The sequence below is a fragment of the Osmia lignaria genome, chromosome 12, assembly GCF_051020975.1.
Source record: "Osmia lignaria lignaria isolate PbOS001 chromosome 12, iyOsmLign1, whole genome shotgun sequence".
Taxonomy (NCBI): domain Eukaryota; kingdom Metazoa; phylum Arthropoda; class Insecta; order Hymenoptera; family Megachilidae; genus Osmia; species Osmia lignaria.
Genome location: NC_135043.1, coordinates 8335594 through 8354161, shown reverse-complemented (window position 1 = coordinate 8354161; position 18568 = coordinate 8335594). Strand labels below are relative to the sequence as shown.

At 38.4% G+C, this 18568-nt stretch overlaps 1 protein-coding gene across 7 annotated transcripts in view; it reads left to right on the top strand.

The window, feature by feature from the left end:
- LOC117602758 (uncharacterized) overlaps positions 1-18568 on the top strand; it is a 252903-nt gene that overhangs the window by 63180 nt on the left and 171155 nt on the right. For 2 of the 7 annotated variants that reach the window (XM_034321165.2, XM_034321161.2), the window contains exon 1: positions 4868-5490. The exons of the other annotated variants lie outside the window; for them this stretch is intronic. The gene's annotated coding sequence lies outside the window, so the exon portion shown is untranslated. Of the gene's footprint in view, positions 1-4867; positions 5491-18568 lie in introns of those variants that run through there. 7 annotated transcript variants of the gene reach the window in all.

The following is an 18568-nucleotide window of genomic DNA, read 5'->3' as shown; positions in this document are numbered from 1 at the left end:
GTACACGCAATATTCGTGGAATAATATGTAGCATTATTATCTTCATCTCATGCAAAGTTTTCTTCGTGGAACAACCGGCTACCAGGAGCAACTGAAATTAGACTTACCCGCGCTGCATCATCAACTTGTAGATGATGCATTAAGTTGCTCCGTCTGAAACAATGGGCCCATGATGCACGACCAACAGTGCGTGAATGGGGAACTACGAAACCAGGAGTTTATTGCGCGCTGCATTGGCTCACACGTGACGAAACTTCGCATATTTGTGTACCGTTAGTAATATTAAGGGGCGTCTACTTCCCTGCATCGACAAATGACTTCCGTTCCTTTCGTCGAAATGAACGAAATTTCAAATTTCGCTTGAAGAATTGCGAAAATAATTTCGAAATAGCATTCGAAGATTTTTAACTTCAAAGTATTGTGTTAACAGAGTGTAAAATTTACAACTTTCTTACCCTTAAAAATAATCAATTTTCCTCGATTCTTTCCTAATAAATCATTTCTAGTAATTTTCCAAGACGAAAGGGTTAAGCTTGACTTACAGTCTCAGAATTTATATCGAGTAATCTTCGCGCCACATAGTAGAAATAGATGAACATTTAACAAATTTATTACGTATTCTCTGGTGATTAAACTGTTCAGAGTCTATTCTTTGAAAGATCGATACGTTATACGTTTTCGGTGTTCTTACCAAGCGTAGTTCAATTTCGAGCGTGTTTAACACGGTTCGAGCTTTAACTAGCTAATATTAACACGATATTTCAGGAGATAACGAGAGAACGCGTTTGTTAACACAACGTACAGTAGCGATTTCGTGAAATCTCTCTCGACGTACGTCAGCGAAAATTTCTGGTAATGGCCAGTAAGCTCTTTCCGACTGGTGGGTACGATATTCCGGATGGATTTTGTGAACATTTCGTATTCGCGATTCACGTGAATACCCTACATAAGCCACGTGGGCTTAACAAAATGATCCAGGTTGAATGAAACGCCATTTTATCCGTTAACCATTCGCTTCGAAATACGTCGATTCGGGGACAAAAAAAATTGCCAGCCGCATCGTATACTATCGCCAAAAAATTTCCTCACTGAATCTTCCAATGACGTTTCTCTGCAAACAAATAAATCGTATATTTCATGGATTTTCGCTCGAATTCGATGACGTTGAATCACGATATTCGAATTTTCATCGCGATACTTTCACTCTACTGAACATTTGGTCAGTTTGATGTTTCGATATAAACCTCCCTGCCTCTATTTTCTACATTGATTACCAATTTTGATAATATTCATCCGGCCAGCACCAATTCCCATATATATACATGAAAACAGACATTTTTAGTGTATAGTATATTTACAAAGTTGTATCAATAATAATTTGAAAGCGAATGCAACGCAGAAATGGCCATTACAAATTATTGAATTTTAAGTATTTCGAACCACTAGATAGAAAACAAAATACTTAAATATTTTTAATTTTCCAAACTTCTAATCATTGTTAATTATAATTTCAATTAGCTAATACTAACAACGTTGAATTAATCGCCCTCTATCCTATGGTTTAATTCAGAGGTTTGCAAGAAAATAAGGTTCGATTTAAAGGAAAAGAGAATAGCTATAAAAATTAAAAAGTTAAAAAAAATCTATACGATCAGTGAGAAAATACATCACCTTGATTACTTCGATTTCCTAGCTGATTTATTGAACAGAGTTCTATTGAGTTAAGCTGGCATTCTTGCGTGGTATTCATCCATTTCCATTTATTTTCCATGTCTTTCTTGCTTTTTTTTCGGTGCTTTTAACACACACGATATTAATTCAATATTAATTCACGTACACGTGTAAAATGAGTATTAAATTCGAAAGAATACGGTGCTCGCGTGCCTTATATCGGCGTAAGAAGCGCATAGAATATTTTAATTAAATCCAAGCTTTCAGAGAATCTCGGCGAAAGGAAAGAAAGTACTTATATATAGAGAGAGTGTACTACCTTGAGGAGATTTATTACCGTACTTGGAAAGACTAAAATGCGACCGAGTAAATAGCGAGAAGCGTGCAGCTTATTCGACGCTGTTAAAAATTCTTTAAGTACCTTCGTTGGATAGGCAACTTGAATATTGGAGAATTAATTAAAATTATCTGCTTTTATCTCGATGGTCAAGATGTTATTAGATATCATTTTGCTTTTTTTAAAAACTTGCTATCATAAAAGAAAACGTATTTGCTTTGCAGATTTCGTTTCATCAAATAATTCGACCATCCAACAGTAATTTGTTATCAGAGTATTATTTTCTCTTGAATAAAAATTCAAATTTCACGAGCATTTTCAATGAAATTTATTTCAACAAAAGTTCATAGATTACATAAACTATGATTGCATGTTAGAAATACTAAAAGTCTAACATGACTTACGAGCATCTATTAATTACTCTTAACAGTATTGGACAATTAAGTCTTTCTAAAAATATCAATATCTTTTACCGCCTGCAAATCGGAATACCGGCGATGAAATTAATAGCCCATCGTCTCATTAACATCCTCGAGAAAATTGTTATTAAACGATGGAGCTTCTATTTGGTTACACGGCTGTAGTTAATTAGGTGAAAGAGACAAATGGCGTGGCGCACTTTCCTCACTTCGTAAATCCGTGAACATTCGTTCTCGAAATTCGAAGTACCGTTGCAGCGTCGATTTTACAAAAAGTTGCCGAACTACCGACTTCAGCAAAAACAGACGATCTCCCCGGCACCATTACAGCGATTTACGGTCGTGCTTTTCGCTGCTCGTTCTGCTCTTACCGTTCGTTCATCGTAATTTCACGGGCTAATGTGCTTTGACCATCGTCAATTCGTGCCTTTCCTATTGACACGTCTTCTCGATGCCATTCGCTACTAAGAATAGCACTTCCTATCGTTTCTTTGGAATAGCAACATGCCTGCATTGAATAACTTTCCATGGCATACTCGAGATCAAACACAGAGTTGCTTCTTTCGCTGGCATTTTCTTTTTTTATTTTTTTATTTTATTTTTATGAAAATTACGTAAACGAAGAGAAACATCAAGACGGTATCTTACGGCAACGAAAAGAAGAATAAATAAAAACAAACGTAAAATTCCCGTTGAAATTATCTGTAGACTGACTAACGGAAATCCACGGGTATGTTGACAATTAACAGAAGCTTCGTGTCAAATGGATTTGTTTTTCTACGACCATTAGTAACGTTACACCGGTACATTTCCCTTAATCCGTGTTTACGATGAGCTGGGGCTGCGGTATATCCGTTCCTCTATCTCTCCGTTAAGAAATGAGAAGCTTACCAGACGCAGCATTTTTTTTTCTTCTTTTTCTTGAACGGGGAGGCTACAGTGTGAGCTTCGCCATCGTGGTAAGAAACCCTGATAAAATGTTACAGTAAACGTTGACGGTGTATGATAACGTTTGCAATATAGTAACAAGTTCATTTGAGCTTCTCCAGCTTTTAAGTAGTAAGGTGTTGTGCATTAGACGCAATATTTCCTTTCAACGTTATACCGGTTACAATTACGTTACTTCTAATGCTCGTCCACTCGACTATTATTATAATTGTAATAATGGTAGAGATGAAATTGTTGGGTAAGATATAAAGATCGTGAAGAAACTTCGTAAAGAAAGAAGCGGTATTTTTGTTTATTAATAACTTGTCTGGTACAATAGAAATGATCATGTGTAATTTGGCACATGGGGACAGAGCAGAGTAATAATTAACATGTTAACACCTGATATTCCTGAGGCTTTCATAGTTTGCTTTGCCGTACTGTTACATTTAATACTGTTGTACTTAACAGTACTTTGTCTAATATTGAAGCTTACGGGTGTAAACCGTGTCTGATGGATAAATATTCAAACGATGTTAAGTACAACGGTATTAAGTGTTAACACCTTATCGAAAGTTAATACAAAAATGTATAAAGTCCGTCTAAACCTTCTCTTGTTTATTAACAAAATGAATCTACAGTTCATTTCCATACTCGAATTTAATACGAAATTAGCAGTGAAACTTAAGATCTTATGCGTATCAAGAAAGGTCATAAAAATTGGAACATCCTTACACGTGACTCGCACACGTGGAACGTAACATCACAAGTGTTTCGGCGAGAGAAACACAAAGACGAGAATTTAAAATTCGCCTGCTCGTTTCGATAAAAAGAGGGATATTCAGCATAGCGCGTGTGCGCGAGGGTAGAGCGGGTGGATGGCGGGTCGGCCCCAAGTAGAGAGGGTGAGCACCACAGGTGGTAGCTGCTCTGGCGTCCTAAGTACCGTTGTATAACACTAGAAACAACTCAAAACATGATTGACGATGAAAATCCATTGTCCATCCATCTATTTATCTACGATGGACAAAATATATGAAACGTCCGTCAGTTTTACCCGTCATACTTGTATACAGAGTATTTATAATTTTGGTTGTAACGTAATACTTTTGATGCGCCTAAGAGTGTTCTACAATTTTTCTAACTTAGCGTTCTTTTTGGAGGCGTATAAGTACTTTTGCGCGGACCGCCAAGAGAGACGATCGAGAAATATGTCTGGACCAATCAGAGCCACTCTCGCGCCTGATTGGCGCGGGCCCGACCGCGATTTCCCGCGCGTCGCTACATGGTCATTTGTAAAAACTGTTATATTGTAGACTATATAAAAAATATCCATAATTACATTAATAACATTTGAGCAGAAAAACATAAGACACTTATATTTATTAATTTCTTTGCATAGCCTACTATGTATTATTACGTGCACGCGCACCAATCTACCTGTCTCCCTCCTTTCCGGTATCCCTACCCCCCCTTCTCCTTCTCGTGTCTAGTCGGTTCGCTTCGACGAAATACCGCGCAGTGGCGCAGTCGTCGCCACGAGAGCGACGTGCTCTCCGTCGGTGGTCATGAATCGTGCGGCGGAAGAGGTCCTCGCGAGCCGGCCTCCGCCGTTTTCGTTGTAGTCGCGTCGTCCTAGTCATCGTCGTGCTTTTTTCTCCTTCTCGTCGTTGTCGTGATCGTGATACCGTGTTCCGCGTGTAGTGTGCTGGTGTACAAAGTGTATACCGATTGGATCCTTGAACGAGAAGGCCGCATCGCGTGTTTACCGAACGAACTTTGGCGACAATCGGTAGTGGTGTATCTCGAGAAAGAAAATGAGTATCGGTTGGCGCGTGCCGCGTCGCGGTGAACATTGCGTCGCTGATCGTCGACAGCGGCGCCATAACGGGGTGCGTTCGCATGAGATCGCAAGTGTGATAGCTTAAAAGAGAAAGAAGAAGAGTGTAAAATCACGATTAAGAAGAAGAAAGATAAGGGCCCGTCTCTTGTATCTTTTTGCCAAGTGTCGTGATCGTCGCCGCGTGCTACCACATTGGCTGTGTGCTGTTGTGCTCCTGGCGGGAGAAGGTTGAAAATGTGAGAAAGGTGTTGTACCGGCTGGTCAACGGGACACCGGACGATTTCGTTGACAAGGTAATGCGATACAGTCTACCAAGCTTTTTTACGCGCCAAACGAGCACGAACCGCTCCGTGTCCGCGTGATTTACGCGCGCGAACGCACGTACCTCGTTGCTTTTCAACGGTACGTACGTGACTTCTAATTGCACAATTTGTGGTCTGTTACCATTCGTGCGACCAATTCTTCCTTATTTTGTATCATGTTCATTGTTTACATTGTGTACGCGCATTCGTGCAAGACGTTATGAGTCGGCAAAATGGCGGCGTCATCGTCCGCGTCGATTAATGTAATTGTCGATCGCGTGTTTGACAGTGATCGATCGTAATTTCGTTTGACACTGTAATACCAGCAAAGTGGGCACCGCGTAATATATTGGTTTGTGACAACTGTTGGATAGATTAGTAGTTGGTCCTTGGACAGTTAACACGTTGACTGCCAACTATGAGTGGACTCGTATTCGATTATTAAATAAATAAAAGAGAGAAAGGTTGAAAAAAATGTTTATACGGCATTGAAATTACATTGTACATGCAAAATAGAAAGTAGAGAAAATTTCATTGAGGAAATCATAACATGTCTGACTGCACATGGCCCTTTCTACTGTGGCAGTCAACGTGTCAGCCTAACCATGACTGGCGCCACTGTTCAGACAACTCCGATTATACTACTACTCTAAAATGGTAGAAAAGGTTATGTGTAGTTAGACACATTAAAACTGTAATTGTTAAAGGTATGATCGTTTAATTTTCAAATTTCAGCTTTTAATTGGTATCTTGCATTATTAGTATAATATTAAAACTATTCAGTTTCTCTTTTTTCTTTTACTAAATATACGATTATACACCATTTGAGTGATTACCATGGTAGTCAACGTGATGAGATATCGATCTTCTTCGATTTATCGATTTGTCGATTTACGAATGTTTTAATTCAATTCAAAATTTAGCAAAACATTTTATTTATGTGGAACCTTTGATAATGTTTAAAAGTATTTAGGGAATGTATTCATTCGATAGGATATTATTTAACTTTGTTCTATAGGGAATATGTGACCTAAATAACTTGGTTGTAGTAAAAATTTGAACAATGCATAAGAAAAAATATTTTTAACTCACACTGTTCGAATTGAGATAAATATAGTATCTGACAGTGTTTTGAAAAGACACTGTTACCTAGCAGTGTCGTAAGCAGTATGTTTATTTATAGCAATACTCGTCATAATTTTTTCAAGTATATTTAAGTTTAAAAAAAAAGGATTAAACATACGTGTATGTGTTAGTATCATTGAAGATTAGGAAATTTTATGTTAACAATTGGAATTAAAATGTTGATCTTATCAATTTGACTAGAAGTGCTTAGTATGCAGAATAGATAAACATACTGAAGTTTTAACATTAAATATCTTTTGAATTATTTATCATTTTACACCCAATAGTTCAATATCAAACTGTGAGCCACTCAAGGTAGTTATTTAAATAACATTAAATGAAAAATGTATATTACATTAAATATATTGAAACAAGTTGAGTTTTCCATTGAAAACGCAATTCCTTAGTACTATAGGGTCTTGACACCATAAATAAACTTGGAGAGCACTTAAGATGGACAAACAAGAGAGTAAAAATTTCAGTTTACATTCAGTGACTCGTGACTTCTTTTTTTCTTTTGGATCGATAGGAAAAGTCAAGGTTGCCGGTGGAGAGGAGCGTAAAAATAATAACGGGAATGGTTGGGTGGCTAGGGGATGGAAAAAAAGATGAAAACAAAGGGGGAACGTTATAGAACGCGTTACGCTCCCTGTTGCTTCGCTCATTGTTCCATATTTGTTCGGCTTCGGTGACCCTATCGGAAAAGCGCTATAAATAGGGAACGATTTCCAATTTTACACAGAAAGGCAGGCAACGCACCAACTGCAGACGAGATGCGACTCGAGTGCGCCAGACGTTTCCTTTCGTAATTAGGTCAATCTCTACCTAATGAGACGTTACTCGCCGCGTTTCTGTACACCCGTTCGCGACGTTTCGCCTCATTTCAAACGGCCAGATCGTTCGCTCGGATCGAAAGATTTTAATTAAATGTTACTCCTGCCGTCAGATCTATCCGCGATTATGTATCGGCTAACCATACGCTCTAGTGATCTTCGCGATCTTGTTCTTACAGTTGGCGCCATATTTTATCCAACAAATGAGTTTGAACGAATATTTGATTACAATCAGCAGGATAACTAAAATCGTCGTCATGCTCAGTTTTCGAGATGGCAACGAATTTTTCAAATTCCACAATTTTTCCGATTCGTTCGAACGTTCGAGTGGCGAATGGCAGTCAATCAGAAACGGCCACGTAGTAGCCGCGATAAATAAAAGTAGCGGTGTTCCCCGCCTCGCGTACGTATATTTACCGGTGACTATTTTAAAACGCCACGCGTGCAAATGCACGGTCGTCGACGAGGAAGTCGTTGATGCGGTCGGTGAATGAAAGAATGCAATGAACACCGGGGCCAGGATTGCGACACCGCCTCGTAATATTCGATAATAACTCGACAGACGGTGATCGACGAGCTAACCCGCGGATACGATGTAATCTTCTGTTTGCGAGCGACGCGTGATTTATTTGAACGCGAGATTGCATTTTCATCGTTAATTGAGAGCTTTGCGTGAGTGGTGGTGATAATTGTGGAGCACGGATCAGCATAGATGACTCAAAAGATTTGGAGTTGCTTAGCTTTGCTCCGATGAGTTCGTTTCATTATTATCTGGAGGGAAAATATATTTTGTAGAAACAGGTGCATTACCGATTAAATATCATAGCACTTGCCTATTTTAATCATTTTTAAGGATACGATATAAATTATCTAAACTGCATAGCATTGTTTTTTTCTTTTTTCAAAAAATGTCCAAAGTCACAGGCAGATGCGAATCAATCGAAAAAATCCCCGAATTATTACATTTTATTCTACTTAAATTATTTTCTAATAATTCTAATATTACATAGATATTTTACAGATTTGGGTTACCGAGGATTAAAAATATTTGAATTTCCAATATTTTCATAATATTGATCTTAATAATTCTTTGTAGATATTACAAAAAAAAAATTGGGTCACAGCCCGGATTTATTTTAATGCAATTGTAATAACAATCTATCAGTATTTATCCGAGAAATATAATTGAAAGGGTGGGACAAAGATGAAGCAACACGTTCATCATACAGATGTTTCGATTCGTAATCGTGGATTTTCCGGTGTTCAATAAAATGCGTGTTCTGCGATCATAATTTCAAACCGTTCGTTCTTGGAAATTCGAGTAATCTGTCATAATGGTCGGCGCAGCATTCATTTTAACAGTCTAGAAAACTTGAGCGTGCTTTTTTCATTGGAAAGTATCGCGTCAGGCGTGGATATTTATTTTCATTTCACAATACGGTATCTTCCCTTTCATTCCTCTCTCCAATAAATCGTGCAATTATTTGCTTCGTGATTCTCTGCGGAACGGATCAGCGTCTCCTCGTTAAAGCTGTTCGCTTTCTATTTATGAGATACAGTTTATAACTCATTCTGTTTGTTTCTTTCTACCTCTTTTTTTTTATTCGTTTCGATATTCGTGCATCGAATGCATTGTATGCGATGTGTTTCAAGAATTATATGCACGTTTTTTTAGGGAAACCAAGTAGGAAACGTGAAAACGTATTTTACTTTTTGTAATTTATCGCTTGAAATGGCATCTTTCTTGCAATATTATGAATTCTAATTGTTGTTGAATTATAAGTCCATTGATAGGTCATTTATTGATCAATTTCTGGTTTTTCAAATTTTCAGTATAATTAAAGATCATTCCTTCTTGTCTTTCATAATTTCTTACAGTAAGTGTTCATGAAAAATATAGTATATCAGTGTCTAATACACCACGGTGATCTTATGCTTGATTGTTTCATTGATCTTTTCATTACAATCCTAATCTACTACAGGCAGGCTGACCAGAGTTGATATGCAAATTTACCACCTCTCTGCTCGGTCATGTTTAGTAGTGATAATCGACGTACGCGTGTTTCTCTATCTATACATTATTACACCGAAATTAAAACGTATTGACTAATAGCAAGAGCGAGGATCTTACAATAAACAAAAGATGATCAATGCGCAAAGAATTTATATTGAATGTATATTGGAGGTGATGATCTCGCTCCCATTCATACATCAACTTTGGCCGACCTGACTTTAGTCTGCTCATCACTGTATTGATCTACTAATCATACCGAACACAACTTATTTTCGTCTTCGTCCAAAATAATTTTATTGGTCATTAGTAATCAGCGGTAGCAGTCAAGATCGTCAAGTCGAATTTAATTCAGGGAGTTGTTCATTATATAGTAATTAAAATATGTATCTGAATCTTTCCATGTTTGGTTAGGTTAAGTTAGGTTGATAGGTTCATTCCCAGCGTTTGTAAGCTCTTTCATAGAATCTGAAAAATAGTATAATACACAGTGAAACGCGTTAATTATGCGTATTTCTGGTATACCATTTAACATGTTCGATAAAGAAAATCTCATTGTTCTAAGTGGGTCGTGCTTATTTTCAAAAAAACTCCGACGGTTGATCTCTTAACTCGATCCAACATCAACCTAGATACGTTTCGCGTTTTGTACTCTGTTTCGTTTCGTTGGAAAACATGCGTACGTATGTTTTATCTGAAGCTTTCCAAGAAAATAGAGCGGACGGAAACAATTGCGAAACCAGTCGCATTCAGCAATATAAAAATGAACAGATGCAAAGGGATGGAAACGGGCGGATGAAGCTTATCCCTCGATGTTTCCCTTCCATTATATCGGGAATCTTACTCGCGATTCATTTCCGGCTGCATAGGTTGAATCGTTGGATTAGCAAAGCTTTTCCGCTCGCTTCTTTCCTGTTTTTATTCCGCTTCTTATATTTCCGCGTCGCGTCGCTTTGATTGATTTTAATATTCAATTCTCGATGGGAATCGACCAGAACCTGTTGACCATACAAGAGAAACGCGATGCTGTTTAATTATGAAAATGAATAAAACGAAATGAAACGAATCGATCGGGAGAAATCTGTTCCATTAGTTCTTCGTCCGATCGGTTTATCGGAATGACAGAAAAATGAGAAATCAGTATTAGATTCAACGAAGCTAGCTACTACGAACACACAACTAGTTTCGAGGTCTTTGTGGCTTGCCAACGAATGTCCGCTGTCATCAAATCGCAGATGCGAAACAATGTGTAACAGCCAGTGTGCTCGACATAAGACAACTACATTGCAAATTACAGCTGAATCTGTCAGTGAGATGAAGCTAATTCTAGCGCGTTCGTCATAGTCTTGATTGTTTTTCACACGAGGGATCACTGTGCTAAATGAGGAGATGCTGGAATCCAATTATGACCGCGTAACACCGTTCTATCAACGCTTTATTGATCATTTTGATTCATTGTTATTGCAATCGATATTATGTGTGTACCTGTTTAATACCAATACGCCTACAACTTCTCATTTCTAATTTATCAACTTCCCATCAACTTTCACGTACCTTTCGCTTTTCACGCGATTAATGCAACTAAATGTACCTACATTTGGTCGGATGAGAAGCATTTATCAACGAAGCGAAACGATAATTACACGTTATCTTTAGGAAAAAGTAGCACAGATAACGATCATAATCATCCGATCAACCAAGTGAAAAAAACTATTTTCTTCGATAGTAATCGAAGCTGTACTTTTCCTTAGAATGTTGCATGCAAGAAAGCGAGAGCATGTTCGCGGCAAGGTAATAATTTGACGCGGAAATAGAGCCGAGACGCGGAACAGCCCAGACGGTTTAAACGTTTACGTTCACGTGAACAATAATAACAGGGTTCTTCCACTTTCCTCTCAATCGTCGCTGGTCGACCGTGCGTGCAAAATGACGAGCCTTCCTCTCGCTAATGCCTCTACTCGTATTCTTTTATGGTTATCACATCGCCCGGTTGACGATCGTTTTAAAGCGTTCGCGATATCTTCGCTTTAATGATCCTCTTAATTGCTCGCTACACAGCACCATCCACTCGTAGGAACTTTTCACGACGTCCTTTACTAGCTGTACTACCAGTTACCTACTTAAACCGAGAATTTCGTGCCGGATATCGTTTGCTAGCTTCAAATAATATTATAGAAATTCGCTAAGGAACACGGTTCATCGATAGCTAGAGGCAATGCCCGGGATCGGGATAGATTCTGCTTCTTTTAACGAGAATAATTTTCGAACGATGGAAAGTTTCGAGCTATTAGCGTGTAAAAGAAACGGGTCATTGCTTAAGCGGAGTGCAATCGTGACAATGTGTGTCACGGGTATTTAACTTTTCAGAACACGCGTTGGCCTTTAAATACACTAAAAACACCGATTTATGAAAATCAACCTGATTTGTGTAAAAATGAATTTCCTAAAAATCCAAAATTCCACGCGATTACTACTTCTTCATAAATAATTCTTTGTGAAAATGTTGATCCCCGAAGGATCGGTTCAAGTTGAACGAGTGTTGCATGGCGGAGGCAATGTTGTACGTATCGATGTGCGAGGAATCGAAAGATGAAACGTATCTCTTTTTCAATCGATCTAGCCAAGCTTCTGCTCGTTTCCTTCGAGAGTAGACGTCTGAAAGTCAAAGAGCGAACGATCGCTGTAGGCAACGATGCGGATTATCAAGGAAACACAAAAAGGGCCGATAAAATCGGTGGATGTTGACTGGGGCCGATCGTTGTTCGGTCGTTCGCCTTTAAAGCCCTTTTCTGTCGATAACCACCGTCGAGGATATCTTCTTTGGAATAGTCATTGCCGTGAAATCTTCGTGGCCAACGGGATATCTGGTGCATCGTGTGGAATCCTTACGGTTCACCAATATTCTCCTCGTCGATATGCGTTCCTCTAAAAATAACCTTCAAAAGATTCTTCTTTGATGCTCGTTCCTTTCTCGTTCGATTCGCGGCTAGAATTTATGTGGCTGGTTTAATCGCTAAACTGGAAACCCCTTGCATTTCGTTCATCGATGCTTTCATTCTTCTATGGTTTCTTTCGAGTAATATCCAGGAAAAGAATTATCTAAAAGATAATGGATTGATTTAGAAATTGACGCGTAAAAATGTCGTTTGAACATTGATTTACTTATAGAAAACGAAACGAAAACAGAGTGTATTTTTATCTTTCATTTATAGAACGTAAATATAATAAGCGTCAGTTAAATCATAAAATACTGAATTTAGAATGATAAATTGCATATCCTTGAGTAAAGTACAAGTTTGCACAAAGTATCAGAGAATGTCGTTGCACGAGACAGTTGTCAGGATGATATTAAGTGGTGCCCGGTAACCTTCCTCCTCGTCGCCTCGTGTAGGCCTTTAATTTCGGTGGATGGCGTTCTTGGCCACCAAGTGGTTGACAAATAAAGCTGCTGGAGTTGTCCGGACGAGTATTCCACGGAAACTACCATCGTCTAGATATCCACATCCATCCTTTACACTCTGCACTGGGTAAAGAAGGTGGGTGTCGAGCAGTTCTTGGCTCTCGTTTCATTTTTCGGGATGAGACGAAGATGGAGGCCGGAGAAAACTGTGGAAAAGTGATGCTGGTACGATCGAGAGAGGCAGAATTAAGAGTGGGAGAGGAGGTGTGCGCTGTGTTTTTGACGATAGATAGGGTCGGTTCTAGCATTTTGGCGACACTCCAGCTTCTGTATAAATACCACCGGGAGTCACCACTCGTACCTCTCTTTCTATTTCTCGCGCCTACTCGACACGCTTTATCATGTTTTTCTTTTTCCTCCTCTTCTTCTTCTTGTTCTCTTTCGCTCTTCTTCGTTTTCTCCACCCCATGCTTGTCATCTCATCCTCTTTGCTGGCGTTAACTGGCCGCGAATTGTTTTGTTATATCTCCCCTCGTCGTCGATGTCTGTGACGATACTCGTGAACATCAATCAGTTCCAAGTTATGTAGATAAATTGATTACTCAGTGGTCGAAGTACAAAGTGGATTTTATAGAAATATATTTGAAATCATTTATAATCAACGCTGGAAGATCATTAATGGAAATTAGAAAAATAGAAGGGGTCAGTAATTTTTTCGTCATACGAAATGGAAACGAAAGTTATAGTTTCGTAGTGACGAGAATTTTCTTCTGGAACGTGTCGCATCGTCACGATTTTTTCGCGAACATTTCCCTGAAAATCCAAGCACCAGTTGTACACGTGAAAAATGACAATCCAGCCGTGCAAGGCAGCCACTTTCCTGCGACATCCTCGATATTCGCTTATTCTCGAAGGACGTGGCTTCTTGCGAACGGTTGAATGGGCCGGCACAAGGCGCACAGGTATTCGTTGGAAAGCGTATAAAGACGCCACCGAAAGCAAGTACGACCAGGATCCACCTGGGAAATTTAAGAGAACATTCTATCGTGCAGTTATCACGAGGATACAGAGCGGCAAGCGACAACGTTGCTGCTTCTTCTTGACCTCGTTCAAATTTTGCGAGCTACTGCAACCTCCTCCTCGAACGTTTCGTTCTTAGAATGAATTTACGCGTCATTTTAAAAAAGCACGCCTGTATTCCATTTCATTTTTATAATGTGCGACATAAATCAAAACTATAACACGTTTTAACGATTAAAGGATAGAATAAAAATACAGGGATCGCGAATATATAACGTTTTCGATTCATTAACACGTAATGAATTCTTTCTTCCGTGTAGTAATAATAATTCTTCACTTTATTCTCTATAAGTTATTTTGAATTTTGGCAAACATTTCATCGAACGATTTTAAAGAACATGAGAAATAGCACGCGTCATCGTTTAGTTTGTACCGTTTTAAAAATAAATCTTTCATTCTAAAATAAAGTTATCTATGTACTTCGTTGAGAAAATATGCTGCAATGTTGTCAATCATTCGTTCAGAGATGTGTTGAAATATACTAACGAGTCTGAGAAAATGATAGATTAGATAAACGCATAGACATTCGTAATTGTTTCTTCTGTCAAGCCATCAGTTGCCTATTAATTTTTACTTATTTTTGATTAAACGCGTTAATCAAAATGGGTCTCGTACAATATGTCTCGATTAAATTATTTCAACATTTCACAGCTAATGGAGCCACGTCGTTTCCTCGCGAACTACATACATATAACGCATCCTCCTTTCCATTCAATTAACGAAGTCTTGTCGCTTTATTAATAGATTTATGGACACGTTAGATGCCAGGCAGCTACAGCTAGCCGCATGTTCTAGACTTTGTAAAAATATTACTCTCGTACGGTCGTTGGAATGTAAACGAACGTCTTGGAATTATAGAGCGAGCAGGTGTAGAACCGTTTCGTCGTTTCGACGAATGACGTGCTCGCCTGTATAGTATAGTTGCTCGAAACTCGCATTTCCACATCCATGGACATTTACAATTCTCGCCTCCGAACGAATATTTTCCATGAAACGATCCTTGATGGGTGTCGACCAGTATTTCCCGTGGAATTTCAAAAAATCATCCACGCCGTCGTGTTACGTGTTACATCACCTTTTCTCTGATAATTTTTTTCTCTTTTACCCCTTCCCTTCTTTTTTTTCTATTTCGCTTCGTTATTATATCGCGATTCCTGTTTGGAATTTCACGATTTTCGTTTTGCAGTTCAGTTTTTATGCACCAAATTTATTGCCAATGAAACTAATATTATCTAAAGGAATTTTTGGTGATTGTATCATAGCAGTCAGAATGATCTAATTTGCACTTGAACTTAAATGCAAGGATACGTAAGAATAAACATTAATATATTATATCAGATAATTGATAAATGAGTATTATTTCTTCCTGGTGCACAAGTTTGATGCAAAATAAATTAACAATGTCTCATCGGAGGGTGGGTGTAGGAAATTGGACGTTCGAGGACATAGCACGTGAATTAAACGTACAACCGTATGACCGCACAATTTGCCAAGAAGCTGGTGTGTTAAGCGACAAATCAAGGCCGACGTATTCTCCCCGTTGCAATTTGCTCTTTCCCTCTTTCTCCCACTTCACTTAAAGGAATTATAAATCGTGGCTCGTTCACCGACACTGCAACCGTACAGATTTTAACCGCACGTCACACACGTGTGTGTATAAATTTGGAGTAGCCTCGTGTATTTTCATTTGGTCTATCAACAAGGCTGTTGTCATACAATTGGATCTCTGAACACGGCCACCGGTGATTATTGTTACAGATGATACTGTCTATTCACTTGAACTTCCTTGCTGTTAGTCGTTTCTTTTCTTTTTTTATTTCCTTGGGTTCGTGCGGACTGTCGGTTTTCAAGGATGAACAGAGTTTAAGAGAGAATCAGATGTTCTTTTTATTGAGATGGGTTTAATTTTAGCACCTTTATTGCTGCAGTGGAAATGGACATTTGTAGGAAAGGCATATGGAAATGGGATGCAATATTTAATTTTCAAAAAGCATTGAATTTAAACTGAATAATTTGCCACTTTTTAAATAAATAATTCTGTAGAAGAAAGGTGCGAGTAAAAATTATAGTCGGCAAAATTAATTTAATTAAATCATATATCAGTACAACTCACTTTTATGCTTATCTTTTTATTTTTCATAATCTATACATTGATAAAATTGTTCCTTAAATGAACCCTCTAAAACCGAATTATTGTATATGATTTTCTGAATGGTTTTATTCTTCTATCCAGAAACTAAGTCTATCATATAATAAACCTTGATGGTAACCCTATCATTGAACAAACGCCTTCCAATTCGAAACTGAATCTTCACCTCTAATCTTGCAACCCCCTTTCCTTCGTCGACCATGAAGGCTTTAACTTAACCAGCCCCTTTCTCACTCTCGTATCCCCATGAAGCTCGTGTCACGTACGAGAACGTTAGCGAAACGACTGCGTGATTACGTGGTGCTTAAAAGCCGTTCTACTCTGTCTGTGTATGTGTGTGTCGGGTTACGTTATTAAGGAAACACCGGCGGCAAAATGCCTGTACAAAGGACCGGGGGTGGAAAATGTTTGAAGGGACCCGACAGGAGAAAAAAAATACTGTAGAGAGAGCGAGAGAAAGGAGACACGCTAAGCAAAGCAGCGATGATCGATGATTCTATAAAACAGCTATTAGCCTGGCAATATACACGGCGAACGCGATAATTCCCAAAATGTTTTATGAAAATTTCCTCCTCATTTTTGGTCGTTTATTGAATGGTTATACTTATTGCAAAATTTAAATCATTTTTTAGCATCAGATGATGGCTAGTTAAGAATTAAAAAATAGTTAATGATATACTTTAATTAATAGATTTTATTAACAGTTATTAAAAGTTAGTATTTCGATCTTATTTTATATTATAACAATTATTGTGTTATTCAAAATGGTGCAGAAAATGTATTCTCTTTTCTTCAACTAGAAAAATCAAGTTTGAATGTCAGATCATTGCTGAACGAAAGGCAGGATATCTATCTATACACATGACGCAATTGTAGCTCTGGCTGACTAATCCATAACATTTCTACTGTCTGTGCCTGCCGCTCGTCACTCTTATTTCAAACTAAATCGTTTAACCGTGTTCACGCGTTCGTGTCATTTCTCGGGATAAATAGAACAACTTGGCTGGTATTCTTCTCCATTCGCAGGGATCAATGGAGTTTTACATAATACCCTTGGCAGAAGATCGACGGGTTAAAAATAAAAGAACGCTATTTAGAAAGAGTATCGATCAATCGATAGAATTCTGATTTTACTTGTTCCAAAAATAATCCGAGTGTATAAATTATATTTTAAAGCTGTTCCGTTTGCTGCTAGAGATAAAAAATTATTCAAATTTGTACACCTAACATCATTATCTTCTCATTCGTATCGTATCTACCCTTTTATGAATCAAACAGAAGGTCGCTTCCCAATTATCTTCAGCATTCCATGCCGAAGCAGACTCTCCTCGTAACCATGACCTACGTCTACTCGATCCCTTTTAAGGACGAGCAAGCGTTTGCTCTAACCTTACGAATCAATCAGTCGGTGGAAGTTCCTCCTTAATGAAAGGAGATCAAATTCTCTGATGATCTTAATCGCTGTTCGAACTTGCCCCGAACCATTTCTCTCTACCGTATATACACCATCTGATTCAACTCTTGGACGCAAATATTGAATCGAACAGCGAGCAGAGGCCTCGTTTATTATCGCAGATTATTTAACCTATCGATCAGTGAGTTCATATACATTCGGAGTTATATTACTCCATCAGCCTTGTTCGTTTACAACAGTTTGTTACAAGTAACCTATAGTTTCAAATTTTTCAAAATAAAGAATCTCTTGTGTGGAAATTATATTATTTAAAAGCTTGCTCCTTAACACTTTGTAGTTTTTCTTTGTATCGAAAAACAGGTGATTGAAATGATTGTTTTTTCGTCTTCGATGGATATTACATTGATCAATCAATTCAGGTGTAATCGTTTCACCTTTGGAACAGTTGCAAATTGCCATGAATTTGGAGTGAATTTATACATTTTTATTTTCACAAACAAAATCCACCTTTATTTGCCATGTCAAACAAATCGTCGTACCACCAAATTCAAGAATTACGTGTTTACTTTCGACCGTGAATCACGTCTTCCTATTCGTGCGTTCCATTTCTCTTCGCTCGGCGACAGGTGCGAATTATTCAGGCCTGGATTTTCTTTCCTCATCCGGTATACACGGTGCGTTCCCGGAAAAGCTCCTGTTCGCGTGAATTCTCCTTCCTAACAACGGCTCCACCGAATTCACGAACTTCAACTGTTTGATTTCTTCAAGAATTTTCCATCAGCTTTTCCATAATATTCTGCCTTCCTTAGTGGTCGGATGCAATTTTTCGAAAAATTTACTTATACGCGTTGAGCGAAAGAGGAGCAAGATTCTGGAGGAGTTTTCGTCTCGTTTTTTCGTTGCCTCTTGTTACCCGATGGCGTCGTTGTCTGACGACCCTGGGACCATCTAATCTCCGTCGTTCCCTATTTTTAACACCCCCGGCGCGTGTCGAGACGAAAGATAGCAGCCACGAAATGGAAAGAGACGTAGACGAGGCGTGAATTATCGTCGAGTC